The sequence below is a fragment of the Neovison vison genome, chromosome 10, assembly GCF_020171115.1.
Source record: "Neovison vison isolate M4711 chromosome 10, ASM_NN_V1, whole genome shotgun sequence".
Lineage (NCBI taxonomy): Eukaryota > Metazoa > Chordata > Mammalia > Carnivora > Mustelidae > Neogale > Neogale vison.
In genome coordinates this window covers 73,001,254-73,018,937 of record NC_058100.1, presented here as the reverse complement: position 1 = coordinate 73,018,937, position 17,684 = coordinate 73,001,254, and the positions used below count along the sequence as shown (strand labels likewise).

Below are 17,684 nucleotides of genomic sequence, written 5' to 3'. Positions count from 1 at the left end.
CCCTCGCCCTGGGGTTAGGCTGAGCCCAGTCTGAGAACCACTCCAGAACTCCTTAGGGGGTGGGGGAAGGTTAGCCTGTGGCTGCTGCCCCGAGCTGGGGCAACCCACCTCAGGGAGACTAAGACGTGGTCCCCTGACAGCAGGAACTTAATTCCCTCAGGCACGTAGGCCCCTGGCCCAGGCCAGTCCTTACCAGCAACATCCCAGGGCTCTGTCGCCTGACTGGTCCCCTGACCTTCCTCAGCAAGGCAGCCTGGCGGCCATGCTGGGTTGCCATGGTAACTGGCAGCCTCCCAGCTGGGTTGCCCGGGTAACCAGTTAGCTGGTATTGGGGGAGGGGGTGGGGAACTGGGAGGTGGGGGGGGGGATCAGCCTCAAAGAGGCAGAGAAGGACAAGGGCGGGACCAAGACGGAGACAAATCCCAGATGCCCCCAGCACAGCCCTCTGCTCTCTCCCTCACGGGATTGGGAAAGCCCGAGAAAGGCAGGTAGGAAAGGATGTGGTGTCGTTTCCCGCCATGTGTGTGTGTCTATGTGTGTATGTGTGTGTTGTAGGGTGAATTGTCTTGGGCAGTGCAGGACGTGTGGGAGATTTGACAAGGCTTGGCGGGATCTCCTGGGCAGTGCTAAAGGCAGTAGAAGTCCAGAGGGGAGGGGAGGCCAGGGACCATCCAAACCCAGATCTCAGTCCTCGCCCCCCCCCACCCCCTGGGCAACCTCACCTATTTGAGCTCTAGTTTCCTCATCGGGAGAATGGAGGTGCTAACACCAACCTCCAGGGACATTGTCTGGGATCGTGGCTGCCACTGCCAACGGCGGTTTCCTGCTCTCCTTCCTGCAGCTTTTCTATTCTTTTCTATTCTGGATGCTTTCCAGCTGCCAAGTGCTTGTATCTGGGGCCCACCCTGGTCCCTGCGGTAGGGGATGGGGGGGTGGGAGGGTTGGAATTCTTGGGAGTTTACCATCCCAATCTGCTGGGGGCAGGAAGCAAGTTTTTACAGTAGGAATATTCACAAGGAAGTTTTCAAAGTAAGACCTAATTGAAATGTTTCCCTGCAACCAGTAGAAAGACCTTTTCCATCAGAACCCAGCAACTTACTGTGTGTGGTACACACTGGCTTCCTCCAATGTCTTAGTTTAGTCTGACCGTTTTGTTTAAAAAAAAAAAAAAAAAAAAAAAGCTTCGGCTCTTGAACTTGATTTCATGCCCACTGATGGGTCACTGCCTTCAGCATGAGAAACGCGGAGAGAGAGTAGAAACCAAAGCTCCCTCGGGTGTGCGTAGACCTCAGGCTTCTCTCATCTTCCGTGTGTAATGTCATCTGGTTGGGTCCTTGCGACTCTAGTCTGGGAGGTAACTCAGGCTCAGAGGTCACACGATTGCCCAGGGTCCCAGGTCGGAGGGCATGCCCGCGATTTGCCCAGAGCTGTAGACTGGGTGAGACTTGGACCCGGGTCTCTGTGGCTCGGGTTCACAGGGCACCCATGTGTGTGCTGAATCTGATGCTCTGAGAGGAGCTAAAGGAGTCCTCTTAGAGGGAGGAGACTGGGATCCAAAGACCCAAAAGGATTTGTTCCAGCCCGCTCAAAATCGAGGACCTAGAGCTGAGACCAGAACTCGGTGCCTCTTGTCTGTTGTTGCGAGGAGAGAGAAGTTGGTGCTGAGGAGAGCCGTGGAAAGATGCGGCTGAGCCTGCAGCAACCTGTGTGTTCCCCTCAGGGTCTGTGAGGGAGGGTGTCTGGCAGGGAGGGGGTGAGTCTGGCCGCACTGAACCTCACCCCTACCCCTGTGAGCTGCTGAGCCAGGCTGGAGAGGGCTGTGAGGAAAGATTCCTGTGTCAGGGTCCTGGGGCCAATGCCTAAAGGCCTCAGGCTGCTGGAAGATTTTCTGACAGGAAAGATGTTAAGCCAGTCCCCTGAGAAGCAGAGCTTTTAATTGTCTGTCTCCTGTACCACAGCAGAAATGACAGTCGGCAGGAGGCCTGCCAAGTGCGGACTTGACCACAGAGTAGGTTCGGAGGGAGAAGAGCTTAGTACCAGGTGGGAGGTTGGGAGTGGCTGGAGAGGGGAAGGCATGAGCCACTCTGGACTACCTAGGCAGACTGCTAACCCTATAAATATTTACTGGAAGAAATTCAGGATAAGGCCCGGAATCCGTACTGCTGGCTTCTGTTCTCAGCCCTGCTGTGAGAGTTGAGCCTGCCCCTCAACCTCTCAGGACTTGGTTTTCCCATTTGTAGGGGCTCCGCCGGGGGTGCAATCCTGTCCCTTCCCTCCACAGGCTTTGCCCTTTGCAAAGGGAAGACCGGGCAAGGCGTTCACAGCGGAGACGCATTTCCTTTCAGTTTGGGTGTATGTTCCCTTGGCGGCTCCTACGTGTCGCCCACGACACGAAAAGCTGCCCAACCTGCCAAGTGCCCGACGCGGGGGCTGAGGAGCAGCGTGGTGGGGTTTGCGGAGCAGGGGCTGTGGCTCTGGGAAGCTGTGGGATAGCGAGCGCTTCTAGCTTGGCTGTGTTCTTGGCTCTCTGGGCTTAATGTAATTTATTCAGCACCCACTGATTGGAACATTCCAGCAGTAAAAATGAGAGCAGTCAGAAGTGTCTTGTCCAGGCTCCTGATCTCAGGCTCTTGGTGTCTTTGTCATGGGACAGGCCAGGGTGATGGCTGGGTGTGTGACCAGGAATTCTGCTGGAACTCAACCGGGATGGAAGTTTCTGTTTGAGGCTGGGGAAATGGGTTCCCAGGAAGAAGAATCAGGGGCTTAGGGTCATACAGGGAGACCGTGCCTTTGCTTGAAGGTAGACTGACATCGCGAAGTTGGAGGAGTGCCTACTAGGGACCCTTTATTTCTGTACCCGTATAGGCGGTGTGTACCCAACATACCCTATGCCGTATTCCTTCCAGCCTGTCCAGGGTGAGGCAACTCTGTGAAGAACCTGGATGTCTTAGACGATGGGCCGTTTACTCCAGACCACACTGAACGGGAGGGGAAGAGTCAGAATTAGGATTTGTTGATGCGTCCTTATTTCCTGCCCCAACTCTCTCCTGAGCCCCCGTGGGACCCAAGCTTGAATGCAAGCCTGTCCATTGCGCTGAGATCATGGACATGGACGTGGGGGGGGTGCGGGACACTTCATTTAGCTCCACATCGTTGTGACACCCCCAACAGTCATGGCTCATTTGTGGCGGTTCAGGGGCGCCCGGGTGGCCCCGTCTCCCCAGATGCTGGGATCCTGTGTTCCGGGAGAGGCCGGGGGTAGCCGCTGCCACCTGGAGCAGTGGGAGCGTGTGCGTGTGTTACTCGCATGTGTGCGTGTGTGTGCAGGGTGGGCATCGTTGCTCTTGGTCTGACCAGCGGCCCCTTCAGACGATGCAGAAAGAAAGTCCTCAAGGTGCGGAGGCAGAGGCCTGGAGGCCGAGGTGGAGGGATCCTCGGAGGGAGAATCAAAGAGCCCATCTGGGGCTGGTCCTTACCCCTCCCTCCATGCACAACTGAAGGAGGGGCTTAGGAACCCAGCAAACTCCTTTCCAGAAACCCAAGTCCTCATGTCCTCATTTAAACCCAACTTAATCCTGCAGCGTGGGCTGACTCAGTCCCTTCTTTTCCCCAGTCCACTACTCCTAAATGTTTCCGCCCCACCCTGAGAGACTTTGTCACTGGGGTCACTTCCTGTGACTAGGTGTTGGGGGTGCAAGGCAGGGCACCCAGAGGTGCAGAGGCTGGACGTGGCAGACATGCCTCCTGGCGGCAGACCCCGCATGTGGAGAAAGCAGGAAAGCGAGGGAGAAACCAAGGCCTCTGGAAGAGTAGACGGACAGTGTGTCTTTTGGAGGGGCTGCCTCTGGCCAGCTGTCCTGGGGGCAGAGTGGCAGAGCCCCGCTGGCAGAGAGAGCAGCCAGAAGGCAGGAGAGACTTTGTGGAATCTGAACAGAAAGCCTTCTGGTTGGGCCCGGCCTCTCCCAGATCTGGTGTTGTCAAAACCAAGTCAGTCACACTTCTACATACTAAGTTATATTTTTAAAAGTGTCCTTTTATTGGTTGAAACAGCCAGTTGGAAATAGAAGTTCTGAAATATTTTCATTCACATATGTCTTTCTCTCTGATAAACTCGTGTCTTTTCCAGTGACTAGCGAGATGCCTGGAAATAGCTGGTGTTTGACCACACCTTCCCCCACCTTCCCTGGGCTTCCTGCTTGGGGATGGGGCCGCGCGCATGGGAAATGATATGAATAAGATAGGAAGCTGCTCTCAGCCCAGATCTTTCTGTGGGCTGAGATGTCTGATTCTTCTACTTTCTGGCTCAGAACCGAAATCCCTGTCTCCCAGTCAGTAGCTGGGGGATTGACAAGGAAGAGTTGAAGGGTATCTTCTCCCCATTCCCTGCTTTTCTCCTTAGAGCCATGGCTTTGTCCCTCATGTGGGGGTACTGAGATAATAAAGGTAAGGCCCTGGCCCTGCAGTAGAGGCTGGGTTAGGAAACACCAAACCTCTTTCATTCTTTTTATGATAATTGTATATTTTTAATATTTCTTTGAGAAGGAGCAAGCTATTTTCAGCCAGCTTAGCAGAGTTTATCACTCCCACGAGAACCTTATAATGGGGCGCCTGGATGGCTCAGTGGGTTAAAGCCTCTGCCTTTGGCTCTTGTCATGATCCCAGGGTCTTGGGATCGAGCCCCGCATCAGGCTCTCTGCTCAGCAGGGAGCCTGCTTCCTCCTCTCCTCTCTCTGCCTGCCTCTCTGCCTACCTGTGATCTCCATCTGTCAAATAAATAAGTAAAATCTTAAAAGAAAGAACCTTGTAACAGGTCAGGGGAAGGAGAGGTCAAGAGAAGCTCATTTGCATATTTCCCACAATCCTTCCTCGGGCTCAATTTCTTAGCCATCCTGGGTAGGCTGTTGTCTGGGCATTGCTGTCACTTTCTCTCCATCACACACACCAGAATCTATGGGCAAGTTCAGGCTAAATGTAGCTCATTTTAACACTGTGCTCAGGTGTCAGGGTCTTTTTTTTTAAGAGCACAAGCAGGGGGAGCGGCAGGCAGAGAGAGAAGCAGACTCCCTGCTGAGCAAGAAGCCTGGCTCGGGACTCGATCCCACAACCCTGGGATCATGGACTGAGCTGAGGGCAGACGCTTAACCAGCTGAGCCATCCAGGTACCCCTTAAACTGGTCTTTTACCCTTTGGTAAACTTGTTTCAAGAGTCAGACAAGTGTCGAGAGACAATCTGAAACAGTAGGAAAAATATAGGCTCTGGGGCCATCTGGCTTGGCTAGCACTTGACTTCACACTTGCCAGCTGTGTGACCCTGGTTATAAACCTTAACTTCTCTGAGCCTCAGTTTATACATCTGTAAAATGTGAGTAGTGATTGTGCGTACCTCACTGGGTTGTTGAGAGGATGAAGCTAATGAACAGACGTAAAAAGCTTAGAATGGCAGGGGTAGGGCGCCTGGGTGGCTCAGTCGGTTAAGCATCTGATTCTTGATTTCGGCTCAGGTAGTGACCTCCGGGTTGCAAGATCAAATCCCGCATCGGTTCTGTGCTCAGTGGGCAGCTTGCTTGAGATTCTGTCTCTTCCTCTCCCCCTCTTTTACCCCTGCATGCTCTCTTTTTCTCCCTAAAATAAATATAAATCTTAAAAAAATGCTTATGGGGCTCCCCGGGTGGCTCAGTTGGTTAGATGTCTGCCTTCAGCTCAGGTCATGATCCCAGGGTGCTGGGATTGGAGCCCTGCTTCAGGCTCCCTGCTCAGGGAGGAGCCTGCTTCCCTTCTCCCTCTGCCTGCCGCTCCCCCTACTTGTGCTCTTTCTCTCTCTGTCAAATGAATAAAAATCTTAAACAACAGTAGCATCAAAAACCCTCAGAACAGGACCTAGCACTACAAGTCACTTGGCACATGTTAGCTCTCCTTCTCTTAGACTGTCTAGAATTGAACCCGGTACACCCGATGTGGTCTATTCAACGGGACTCTCATGCCCGCTGCTGGACCGTCCGTTTCTGCTGCCTCAGACTGAGTTTGCAGATCACTGGGGTTTCAGTTGAGCTCCCGGTACTGAAATCCTCAGGTTATTTTCCCATGGACAGCCGTTTAGACCTCCTCCGTTCGACATAAAAGATGTGATGTCAGTTAGCGGGAAGGTCAGCGTCGCGGGGAGCCCAGGGCATCCCCTCACATGGGTTCCAAGCGCGCACGAACCCTCATTGATGCAGCCGGCTCCTTTTCATAACGCCGTCCTGCAGCGGGAAATCTCTTGACCCACACTGGCCCGAAACGAAATTCCCCTCCCCATGGGTCTTTTCTCTTTTGGTGGGTCTCTTTCATTCTTCTCTGTTCAGCCAAGGCGCTTGCTTATCAAGTGAGCTGAGCGTGTGTGGGCGGGTCTATCTTTCCCTCCAAATCCAGCTCCTCTGCTGCCCAGGCTTACAGGGCAGGGGACACAGTGCCTCCAGCATACCCAAAAGGCCGGGTTTCAAGGTAAAACCTCCAAGACCCTCTAAACCCTTCCTCTTGGTGGACTAGCAGCGTCGACATCGCCTGAGAGGTTGTTAGAAATGTAGAATCATGGGCCTTACTCCCAACCTGCCGAATCAGTCTGTGTTTGCAAGATCTCCCAGGTGGCTCACAGGTACGTTAAAATTTGAGGGGCTCCTGCGTGGTTCAGTTGGTGAAAACCAATGATTCTTTTTTTTTTTTTTTAAAGATCTATTTATTTATTTGACAGAGATCACATGTCCGCAGAGAGGCAGGCAGAGAGAGAGAGGAGGAAGCAGGCTCCCCACCCAGCAGAGAGCTGGATGTGGGGCTCGATCCCAGGACTCTGGGATCATGACCTGAGCTGAAGGCAGAGGCTTTAACCCACTGAGCCACCCAGGCGCCCCAAAAACCAATGATTCTTGATTTCGGGTTAGGTCACGATCTCAGGGTTGTGAGATGGGAGCCCCGCGTCGGACTTCGTGCTCAGCACAGGGTCTGCCTGTCCCTCGTCCTCCCCCGGCTGGTGTGCTCCTGCATGCCCTCTCTCTCTCTCAAATAAATAAATAAATAAATAAGATCTTTAAAAAAATAAAATAAAATTTGAGGAGTACTGCCCTACATTGTTACTCAGCTTGGGGTAGAAATGAGGGCCAGGGAGAGAAGAATCCTATCTTGCAAGACCTTGAAATTTGTTCTATTGACCAGGCTCCTGGGGACGGACATAAAACTATTTCTAGGATATTCGATCACAGACTGGCCACATTTGCTGTCTGCCTCTTGGAATACCAGTGATATGGTTTTTCTAAAACACTCATGCCCTTTAAGAAAATATAGACTATATAAATAAAATATAGTTGTGTTTCAAAAAAAAAAAGGAAATACAGACTATGTGCATTTTCTGCATTTTATTAGTAACATGCTCTTGAGCATACTTCAAAACCTTTGGATTATACGTACAGTTGGAATCATTTACATGCTCTGTGTCGGGTGTTACGTTTATGAGCTATTTCGTTTTGTTAATGTCAGGCCCTTATTCCAGCATATGGAATCCTGATTCTTCCGAAGTGTGTTAGCCATCCAGCTAGGCTTTGTCACTAGAAAATTGGGTAGCTTGCCTTCTGAGTCTTTATGCAAATCATGGATGAAACCGTGGAACCCAGCAGGCTCCCAGCAGACCCCGTGGCGCCCTGTCAGACTCATGCCTCTGTTCAGCCAGCGTTATCGAGAGCAATGGCTTCATCCCTGCAATCGTATGAGCTGGTTTCGGTTCCGGCTCAGCTCTCTGCTGACTTTGGCAACGTTGGCAAAGTGTGACTGCCCTAGATGCCCATTTCCTCTACTGCAATTGAGGAAATTGGGGTAGTTGTCAGAATCCCCTGGAATGCATTAAAGAAATCCATGTGCCTGAGCCTCCCCTCTCCCCCTGAGATCCCCATCCAGTCGGTCTGTGGTTGTACCCAGGCATTAGTATTTTAAAAGCTCCCTGGGGGTGGCGGGGGGAATGGAGAAAAATAAGAAAAAAAAAAAAAGCTCTCTGGGTCATTCCAGTGTGAAGCCAGGACCGAGACCCCTGGGCCAGATCATCTCTTATTGCACGCTCTATCCCTCTTCTCTCAGAGGCTCCCTGGTGCCTGGTAGGCATCTTCTGGGGGTTCTGATCCCACAGTCTGAGCTCTGCTGGCTGTGGTCCCTGCAGAGAGGGCCTAGCTGGCTGGTGGAGTGCCGTGACCAGGCACCGGGCATGCCATGCGGGACTGCAAGGCAACCTTGTCTTCCCCAAATCCCTTGGAAAAGACTTGGGACGGCTGCCATCAGCCACATGCTTTCTTGCCCTTCTCCTCTGGACAAAAGGATCATCTCTGACTTCTCAGATTTCTGTGTTTCTGAGCTTACTGCTTAAGAAAAATAGCCAAAGGCCAGTGTAAGTCAGTTTCAGTGTCCGTCGGTCAAGATGGCTCCCTGGCTCCTTCCTCTCTTTGCCCTGTGTTTCTCTTTCCCTCTGTAACTCGGGAGGTTACAGCCCCTCTGAGGCTTCTCTTGTGTCTCTTCCCCTTCACAGACCCCTGCAGGCCGAGGGCTGTCCGATGCAGGAGCTACAGCAGCTCTCCAGGAACCTTGCTGACAGACCCATGAATGCATACCCCCCCATCCCTACTTCCCACTGGGTGTGTGTGTGGGGGGGTCTGAGCACCTGCTTGCCCAGCGTGACTCTTTTCGGGGGCAAGACTGACTTTTCTCTGGGACTCAGGATGTCACTGTAAGCATCCCTTCCCTGCTCCTGGGTTAGGAGTGCATCCAAGATCCATGCTATCTTGTCCTTTCCCCTTCCTCCCCACGGTTGTCGCCAGGGGACCCGAGTGTCTCTGCAGTGGGCTTGTTAATTGGTGCTTCCGTTGGTTGATTGATTCTAATGCGGTGAACGTGTATTTACCCCGGCAGCCGCCTCTCAGACAGCCCTTAATTGCAGGCACGAGAGAGACAATAATTATGGGATAATGTGTGGCTTTTGTGTGAGTCCTTCTCCTTGCATGGTGTCAGCAAACATGAGGGTTTGTTTTCCAACATTCAGCTACCCTGCTGAGGGGATGCCACAACCCTGCTCACACTTGTCCCTGCTCACTCCATCCCTGTCATCCAGCCCTCCCTCTCCACCAACCTGCCCTTTTGTCCCGGGATGACAGAGAGAGAGAGATTCCTGTCTTCCAGAATGGCGGCTCCTACTTCTCATGCCATCGTGGCCCCATTTTTAGGATTTGTGAGGTTGACTTGGTGCCTTTTTGGAAAGGAGTACGCTTTTCTTTTTGAAAAGGGTGTGAGTGAATGCTAAACCAAATGCCTTATTGCATGGGCCCTTCTCATCTTTGTTAATCTTTCTACGGTTGTAGTCTACGTGTAGTCAGTGTCCTGGGTCATGCATTTCTTTTCCTTTTTTACAAAACTGCTTCCAGGTATGCCAACGGGCCATAAATGTGTCATTTTAAATGGAGTTCTAAATAATCCTGTCATGTTACTTCATTACTGTATTGCTCCTCTCTTATTACTGGGAATTTGGGTTGTTTCCAATTTGTTGCTATTATGAATAGCTCTACTATAAACATCTATCTGTTGCGGAGTTTCTCCCCAGTTATTTCCCAGGGGGGTAAAGTGAGTTATGAGTTCTATTGATCTGAGTTCTATTGATCTGGCGCCATGCTGGGAAGAGCTGAGGGGAGGAGGAAGCTGGAGGCTACTGGGGTGGGGGGGTATTCAGCGGGTTCCCTCCCCTCCCCATCCCAATGCACAGCTCCTTCTCATCTCTTCCCCTTCTGTAACTAGTGTGCCCCTTGCTCCAGCTTCCCTAGTAACAACCCAGGGTGGTGAAAGAGACACCCGGTCCTCTGGCTATCCACTGACCACCTCGAAATATAGTGGCTAGATCAGTAATGCATTGTTACCTCTCAGGATTCTCCAGGTTCTTTGGGTTCAGCTGGGGTTTTGCTGGGGGTGTCTCTTGCCCCTGTAGTCATCTGAAGGCTGGACTGGGTCAGGCAGACAAGGTGGCTCCTCACATAGCTGTCTCTGGTGCCTGGGGAATTCAGTAGAAAGAGAGGTCACTTCTGGCTGAGACAGTCAGGCCAGCCCCCATGGCAAGTGTGCATGCATGTGTATGTGTGTGAATCTGGGGCTGTTAATGTGAGCACAGGCATGTAGCCTTTCCATGTGGCCTGGACTTCCCTCGGGGGCGTGGCAGTTGTTTCCTAGAGAGAGTGTCTGGAGAGAGGTTTTTTTTTTTTTAAGATTTAATAAAATCTTAATAAAATCTTTATCTGACAGAGAGAGATCACAACCATGCAGAGAGGCAGGCAGAGATGGGGGGAGGTAGGCAGAGAGGCAGACAGAGAGAGAGGGGGAAGCAGGCTCCCTGCTGAGCAGAGAACCCAGTGTGAGACTTGATCCCAGGACCCTGGGATCATGACCTGTGCCGAAGGCAGAGGCTTTAACCCACTGAGCCACCCAGGCGCCCCTGTGTCCAGAGAGAGTATTCCAAGAGATCCAAGCGGAAGCTTGAGGATTTTGGGGGGAACTTTTTTTTTTAAGTAGTCTCTGCCTCCCAATGTGGGGCTCGAACTCACAACCCCGAAGGCAAGAGTCTCATGCTCCACCCACTGAGCCAGCCAGGTGCCCCTTAAGGCTTCTTATGCCCAAGTCTCAGAGTCACACAGTGTCTCTTCTGTTACATTCTCTTGGTCCAACCAAATAGATCCACCTTTCAGGACAGGAACAAAGAATTTGCGGTCACCTTTGTTCCTCTGCCTGGAAACTGGAAAAGGGAAACACACATTGGTTAGTATCCCATGAATCCCCTCAGGAGAGGCCATAAGAACCCCCACTCCTTCCTGCCCATTCCAAATCCAGCCTTTCACAGGGCTCCAAAGTCATGGGACCTCTTCTCGGACCCTTCCCGTGTCCCCGGGGCATCATCCTGCCTCCATCCCTTTTCTAAGCTCTAGAGGCTCTGGGTCTTCAGCTACCCTGTCTTAACAAGCTCTTATCACACATCTCGGCATTCAGGAACTCAGGGGCTTTTGCGCTTGGCTTGCTAGGTTGTAAACTCCTGCTTGAAGGCAGGCACTCTGTCCTGTTCTTGTCAACCTCCAAGCCCTACCCTAAGGACCTAGTGAAGTTCCTGCATGAAAAGGCCTCCCATAAATTCTATTTCCTTCCCCCTTTTTATACGCTGGACACTCCAGTGACTGTTGAATGAATGACTAAATTATCTTACTGGAAGGCGGGGCAGGGAAGAGAAGGAAAGTTTACTGAACTGCTAGTGTGGGCATTTACGAGCACTGGCTAGGAGCTTTAGACAAAGAAATGATCTTATTTTACAGCAGGTTGGGAAGTACATAGAGATATCCCTGTTTTACAGATGATGATGCCGCCGTTCCGAGATGTTAAATGGTGTGTCCGAGAGGACGCCGTTGGGTCATGTAGTTAGGAAGTTGTAGAGCTGTGGTTCAAACCTAGATCTCTGGGAACTTAGGGCAAGTCTTCGCTTCTGGACCCTTTAACCTCTTTGAACCTCAGTTTTGTTGTCTGTAAAATGGGGAGGGTAATAATTATCTGTTATTGGATGAAAGGACGTTAGACCTGCAAAATATCCCGTGCTTAGTCCAGAGTAGCCATCCGCTCCGTATGGTCCTATCATGACAAGACTTCCTGTTCTCCAGGGTTTGGCAAACACTGTCCATTTGGGCTAGTTTTATGGCTCGTGGTGGTTGCTGGATCTGCCCTGCTAATGCCTTTGGGTGTGTGCATTGTTCACCAACGCATACGTCATAATTTGGGCACCTGCTTCCAAATCATTCCTTCCCTCCTCTGTAGCACACGAAGACTCATTTCCCCTGGATTCCCCTCCAGGGAGCAACCTCCCACCTTCTTTCTAATCCCAGTGCGGACAACCAGGTCCCAGCGACCCAGGCAGCTTCCCTGACAGCAGCCGGGCCCAGGGATCCCACCCTCCCACAGTAATTGCTTTTGTTTGCTCTCTGAAAATTAATTCCGACAAGAGCTCATTAATTCTCTTCCTTTTTCTCACCCTTCTGCTCATGTGCTCCCTTCACCTCTCTGTTCTGATTCCATTTTTGGGGTCTCTCCTAGTCTCAGCCCATGCGAGGACCCTGTGCAGGGTGAGTGTACTGTAGGGGCCTTCTATAGGGTGAGTTACAGTATGGACGAGGAGACCGCAGCCCTGGGAAGGGGATTTCATGCTAGTGCTGGAGACAGTGATAATTTATGTCTTCCCTTCCCTGATACCCTTCCCTCTTACTGCTTTGGCTCTGGCCTCGTCATTCTCTGGCTCGAGATCCTGCCTGGGAAGGGAGAGCTGGCTGGTCTCGGCGTCCACTAGTCTGGTCTGGTCTTCCAAGCTCATTTCTCTCTCCCACTCCTCTGCCTGGCCACTGATATATAGCATGGAGTTGCCGGAATCACAGAAGGCAGAGGAGGTTGGATTTTTTTTTTTCCCTTAACTCTTCTCACACCCTTCCCTCCAAAGATCCAAACTGAAAAGTCTGGGAGTCCAGAAGGTTTCTTAGAATTCTTTCCTCCCAGTGCTAGTCGTTGGGTGGAGCAGTGTGCCCAGGGGAGGTGAAATGGAATCCATCCCAGCAAACTGCCTGCCCGGACCCATGGAGGAGACCTCTCAGACCCCAGTCTCTTTATCCCTCCGGTCCGTTAGCTTTTTTTTTTGTTAGCTTTTGTGCTTCTGTTCCAGTCTGATTCTATTCCTGGATGCCTGGAGTTTCACAAATCCTCAAGTGCGGGGAAAAGCATTTCCCACATCCATGAGGCTTTGCAAATGTATGTCCTTTGCAAATGTATGCTTATGAGCCCGCCGTGGGGTGAAGGAGGGAGGAGGAGAGCGGAACCACAGGCAAGCTGGTCCATTGATGATGCTGCATAACACCTTCCAACACACACACACACACACACACACACACACACACACACACACGGCCCTTCCATGGAGTCTGGCCTGATCATCGTGGCCAGAAATGACCTTTTTTTCCACTGAATTCCTCTGGCACCAATGACTCGTAGCATGTACAGGAAATCTACGCTTTTACTCTTAGAATGGTAGTAGAAGATCATCTTGGATAAATAAATTGGAGCTGGATTATAAAAGGCCTTATATTTCCATCGAAGAAGTTTAGCCTCTATCCCGTAAGCATAGAGATACACTGAAGGTGTATGAGCCAGAGCATGGCAGAATTGTCTTCCGGAGAGAGCAGGGGGACAAATTCAGAGGCACACTTTCATCTCCAGGACAAGGGGAGTGGGGGGTGACATGATTCAAACAGTCGGCTGGGGTGTGTTTAATTTGTACTCTAAAGACTTCATGTTGGACGAGGGAGTTGGTTAGGAATGGGGGTTTCTGATGACACACTCAGAACTACATCTGGGGCTCAGGAGGCAAGGCTGGGACTCCAAGACTTAGGGTCAGCCCTCAGGGATAGAGTTGAGATGGTGGCTGGAGGCAGGAAGTTTAAGGTGACACAAGACAGAGGGATTAGGTTACAAGACTCTTTGGAAAGCCCTTATGGACACTAGAGAGGTTTACATCAGGTCCCCCCCATGTGGAGGGGCTTTTGCCCTTGGAACACCGTAAAGGTACCTCTCAAAGGTGACCCAACAAGAATTACTTCCTGGCCATCAAAGTAGTTGAGGCAAGGTGATGGAGGACTATGGGAGAACAGTGGCCATGGTTCTGGGAATGGGGGAATTGAAAGGAGGTACAGAGACGTCCATGTCACATATGCCCCATCATCCCCGCTGCTTGACTCAGAATAGCTGGTCTTTTCGGCTCCCCTCACCCCTGCCCTAGGGTGGGGGCGCTCAGCCCTTACTGCCCAGACAGAAGAGGGGGAGGAGGGAATGACATGGTTCCTTGTCTGTCAGCTTTCCCCCAAGGTCACTTTTGTCTTTGCTTGTCGAACCAGGCACCGTCTTCCTGGCACCGCTGTCCCCGGAGCCGCCATCGCCGGCAGCTCTGTCAGACGGCAGAGAAGGGGTAGCTATCTACTGAAGCTTCAAAAGATGCATTTGAGAGATGGGCTCCTCCTTCAGACTGCTCTCTAATCCTGGAAAATAGCCTTCCCCCTACCTCCCTTGCCAAGAGGGCCTTCTCTAGAGCCTTTCTCTGGTGGGGGAGGAAGGGAAGGACTTGGTTCAAGGGGCCCAGCCTGGGTGGGGAGTTGTCTGCAAGCTGGGGCGAGGCCAAGCTAAACACCCCCCACCCCATCAGCTGCCCCAGCCATCCTGTTTTCCTGGCCTGGCTGAGAATGGGGCTTGTTGGTTAACCCTTGAGTGGCCAAAGGGAAGGAAGGAGTCCCTGGGGAAGTGTCTCCATCTGGTGGTCTTATCAGGACCCAGTCCAGAACCCACCTCCAGTGGTGATCTTATTAGGAGTGCAAATGTGTTTCAGGGATACTTAGAGAAGTTGTTGGGGTGGTCTCTGAGTCACTCCTCTCGCCAGTACAGAGATGGAAGATTTCCCTGAGCAGGATGAACGGAGTTTTGCTTCCACCCCACTTCGTTGCCCGCCCCACCTGGCTTGTGCCTCTGAGATGGGGGTTGTGTTAGCCGTACTGTTCATCTTGTTCCTCTGCCCAGGAGCAGGATTGCTTGAGGGAACCTTTCCAGGCCTCTGGACTGCCGTATGTCTAGTCCATACCGCCTGCTTCACCCCAGCCCAGACCTGCTTCCAAGGAAGGTTCTGGAAACAGGAATCTTTTCCTTCCCCCACTCCTGCTAGTCAGCGTCCTATCACTTTTGGCCTTCTGTGTCTCAGACCTGGAGAGAAATGGCTCAAGCCTGGACCTCATCAGAACTCACAACCTCAGAGGGACCTTACGGTTTTAACAGGGCTGACGAAGGAGCCGTGGTCAATCAAGAGCAAGACGTGGGGACATTGCTTACGTTTATAAGAGAGTTCATTGCTCGTGAAACCCTGGGCTTGCCATACAACAGTCTACTTTTAACCCCCGAGGCCTCTGAATGTGCCCACCTCGGAGGTGGGTGACTAACTCTTGGTCCCCAAGTGGCAGGAGAACAGGGCCAAGCCGTCCTAACAGGACCCACCCTCATCTTACTGCTCACATGAGGGCCAAGCTTTGGGCTGCCCAGCGGGAGAGAGTCTAGGTCTTGGAGCCTCAGAGTGGGGACTGGCCCTTCTGGAAGACGTGTGACTTCAGGTCGTGCACTGTCCCCTCTGAGCACCCACTGCTCCATGAGCCGAAGTCTGGGGGTGATAACATAAGCCTTTCCTCCTTTGGGTTTTGTGAAGCTGCAGGAAAACCAGTCACGGTGTATGGAAAGCGCTGCCCCGGTCAGAGATTGTGATTCTGGTTATGATGTATAGGAGAGGCAGAGACCTCTTGGAGTCCTGGGTTTTCGAGCTCACTCCTCATGGAAGCTCCTTGAGCCCACAGCTTCCTCCCTCTGGGGTGGGTGTGAAGGAGGAGCCCTGTGGCAGGAGTTGCCACTCCTCTGAGCGACCCCCCAACTTTGGGCCAAGCTCTGGATGGGTAGAGAAACCTCAGCCATCCCACAAATACGAATCATAGGGCCAGATCATGCCTCCCGGCCCAGTCCCATCTTCCCTCTTCTTCCTCACTCCTCCTTGCCAGTATGTTCCATTCGCCTCTGGTGGGGGTGGGGCGGGGCGCCTCTGGCTCTCCTGGGCAGGGTGCCTGCGGCCAGACCCGGAGCCTCTGTGTTCTCTGGCTTGGTCTGTCATTGGCCTTTCCCTTCCTGGGGCTGGCTTGCGATGCCGGACAGAAACCTGCCCCCTCCTTCCTAGGTGTGGCACGAGCTCTCATTTACAGCAATGATACCTTGCATTTATGGGGCAGCCTTTCCTCTGGGAGCTCAGAGCGCTTTTCCTTCCGCATGCTCCCCTCGCCCCGGAGGTGCAGGCTGAGCCGTGACTGAGGCTCCCAGTAGGTTGGTGGCTGCCCCGGGTTGCACAGCCACACAGCCAGCAAGCGGCAGAGCCAGGATTTGAGTTTCCAAGTCAGGACTGCCCTGGGGTGAGTGGGGGTCCCTAGAGCCACAGCAAGGGTCCTGCTGCAAGGATCCCGCCGTGTTCACCACCCGTGGGATGCCTCCTTGTCCTGACTCCAGTGTAGCCTCGGGTTCTGTGGTCCCTGAAAGTCAGGGAGTGTGAGGAGGTGGGAAGCGGTCCTCTTGTGGCCGCCCAGCGTGGGCATGAATATGGAACAGGCACCTTAGATGACTACTCAGTGAACCCTCTGTCCCCCCAAAAGGGCAGCTCTGGGCGGGCTCCTCTGGCTCCCTTGATTGGGCCCCGGGTCTGAGGTCTGAGGTGGAGCCTTGCTCCTGGCACTCGGCCCTCGGGAGGGAGGTGGGTCAGTCCCCTTGTCTCTCTTCCAGGAGCAGGCTGCTAGGAGGTAGGAAAGGGACGTTCTGGCCATGTGGTGTTTCTGTGGCTGGCTCCCGCACCCCCCTCCTGGGCTGGGAAGGGCTGGGAACTCCCCCTGAGAACATGGTTGGGGGTTGGGATTGGCCCCTGGGGCCACCGGAGGCGTGGGGCTCGGGATGTAGGGGTGGGCGTTGGGTGACCGGTTCCTGGGGGCCTCCAGAACCCTCCCCTTGCCCTCAATCCCTACAGCTGCCTTCTCCCCCCACCCCGCCCCTTTTTCTCTTCTCTTCTCTTTCACTCAATTATTTCCTCGGCAGATTGGAACTCTGGAATTTGCCCGGTGTGGTGCTCCTCCCCTCGTATTTCTTCCCTCTCAAGGTCTTCTCTAGGTGCCTTGTACGGCTTCTCCCTCTTCTTCCTGAAGTCTCCCTCCCTTTCTCCCTCCATCTTCTCTCCTGTCCCATGAGCCCCGTGAGCAGCAGCACCAGGAAGTAGAAGGGCAGGACCAGCGCGGGAGGTGCTAGGTGTTTGCCCAAGGTGGGGCTGACTGTAGCTGGGCCCCTCTGCAGGGCTGGGCTTGAACATGGGCTTGGGCGCCTGGCTCTTCTGGGGCCTGTCCTTCCTGTACCTTCTTCCTTCTCCCCTCTGCCCCTTCCCCACTCTGGCACCTAAAGCAAGCAGAAAGGCAAGAAGGCATTGGCCCGAGCCAGCATAGACACTGCTTTGTGGACATGCTAATTTTTTTCGAGACCCCAGGTTAGTGAGAGGCCAAATTCAGTACAGGGCTGGAAGAACCCTTAGTTTCCGGCTCTGAGCCAAGGGGTCTGGGGAGAAGGGGGACTGTTGATTTTGCATCTGAAGATCAAGTGTGGCTCCTTCACTAGCTTGTGGTGGAGCCCTAAGAGGGTTGCTTTCTCTTCCACAGTAATGGCCCTACCTCTGTCCAAGGACCTGGCTGTAATGTGTTCACTGCTACAGCGGGAAAGGGAGGAGGAGTGTGGGGCCCCTCCCCTCATGTTCTCAAGGGGGGAGCCCCAGAGGCCAGAGCTAGGGTCCTGGCCAGCTCACAGGATTTTATTGCACTGTGCTTATGTTACCACAGTGGTAATTACAAAGGGTTGGATTTTTATTAAAAGCAAATAACCAGGGGCACCTGGGTGACTCAGTTGGTTAAGCATCCGACTCAATTTCAGCTCTGGTCATGATTTCAGGGTTGTGAGATCAAGCCGTGCATCGGGCTCCACGCACAGAGTGGAGCCTGCTTAAGATTCTCTCTCTCCCT

General features: G+C 52.9%; 1 protein-coding gene across 12 annotated transcripts in view; it reads left to right on the top strand.

The window, feature by feature from the left end:
- Positions 1 to 17,684, top strand: part of PLEKHA6 (pleckstrin homology domain containing A6) — a 141,413-nt gene that overhangs the window by 27,422 nt on the left and 96,307 nt on the right. The gene's annotated exons all lie outside the window — the stretch shown is intronic.